The sequence below is a fragment of the Gossypium hirsutum genome, chromosome A02 (assembly GCF_007990345.1).
Source record: "Gossypium hirsutum isolate 1008001.06 chromosome A02, Gossypium_hirsutum_v2.1, whole genome shotgun sequence".
NCBI classification, from domain to species: Eukaryota; Viridiplantae; Streptophyta; class Magnoliopsida; order Malvales; family Malvaceae; genus Gossypium; species Gossypium hirsutum.
The window spans coordinates 93,484,315-93,485,697 of record NC_053425.1 but is presented as its reverse complement, the minus strand read 5'-3'; positions in this window follow the sequence as shown (position 1 = coordinate 93,485,697).

Here is a 1,383-nt window from a genome sequence, read left to right as displayed (position 1 = left end):
GGTTTCCCTCTTGGTTGGTTACTTCTTCTCCTTCTTCTCTCAACTGTTTCTCTTTTTAACAAAATACTCTTCTTTTACCTCCATAACCCTTGCCGAATCTCTGCTAGCTCTCTTTCATTTGTTTCTGAGCCGACAGCATTCCCTTTGTTGCTACCCGAATATCCTCTTCTCTTGAAGTCGAATCTCCTTGCCTTATATCCGAATCTTGCTATTGTCGCCACCACTATTTTAGGTTCTCGATTTTTCTTTTTCCCTTTCTTTTCTCTCTGTTGTAATAGCTTTCCCCTCTAACATCATCTTTTGTCTGCCGTCTCAGTTAGGGGTGTGATTGTTCATCCCGTGCCTCGGTTTTAGGGTGTGCTATTGTAGACCGAATACTTTTATCTACTTTTCTTAGTTCCACGTTTCGGTAAGTTGTTTTATTTGGTTCAAGTTATTCCCGTAAATGGTATTGGTTAATTTTTTTCCAAGGATCTTGAAGTTCATCTTAGTCAGCGGTTCAAGATGGATAAACCACTTTCGTTCAAGTCAAGGCAAGTAATAATTATCAGTTGGGAATTAAGTGTTAATAAGAGGGTGTTAACCCTATGAACTAAAGGACTAACATTGGGTCATGTTTGATTATAGGTTGGTGTTCGTGGAGATTTGCGCTCTTCTTGCAAACAGGTGTGTAACCACACTTCTATAAATGTAGATCGGTAAAAATGGAAAAAGTATGACTATTGACGCTACACGAGCGTGCGCTTGCTCATGTGGTAATCCTAACCCATAAAACATGGGCGTTTGATTGTGGAGGCCGCCATGAGCGATTTCATGGGTTTAGGTTGTTTTAGGCCACGTTGGGCCGAAATAGGTAGTGTGGGCCCCATGGACTCATGGGCCCCACAGGGGTAAACCACACAAAAGCATGAAGAATATTGGGCTAGGCTGTGTAGTTCACGTGGCCAGGGCCATTAATGGGCTAAAGAGGCCACACGGGTATGTGGGCCCACTTGGGCTCGTAATATGGGCTTTAGGCCCATTTTCACTGTTTGATTGTTAAGGTTGCACGGGCTGCCCGAGACAAATATGGATACTGTTGGGTTGGGAAGTATACCTAGAGCCCAATTTGATGAAATAACTATTATACCTCTATGAGGTAAAGTGATTGTTATGCCCTTATGAGGTAAAATGATTGATATACCCCTATGATATGTATAACTATAATTGAGCATGACATGTTGCATACATGTATGATATTATGACATGACATATTGCATTGGGATAGGTTTATTATGTTTGGAGGAAATGTATTGTACTGGCAGCTCTGCCGCATATACTGTTTAGTGCCGTAATCGGTGTTATATTTTGGAGTGTAGGGATGGCCCATATGAAGTGCAGGGC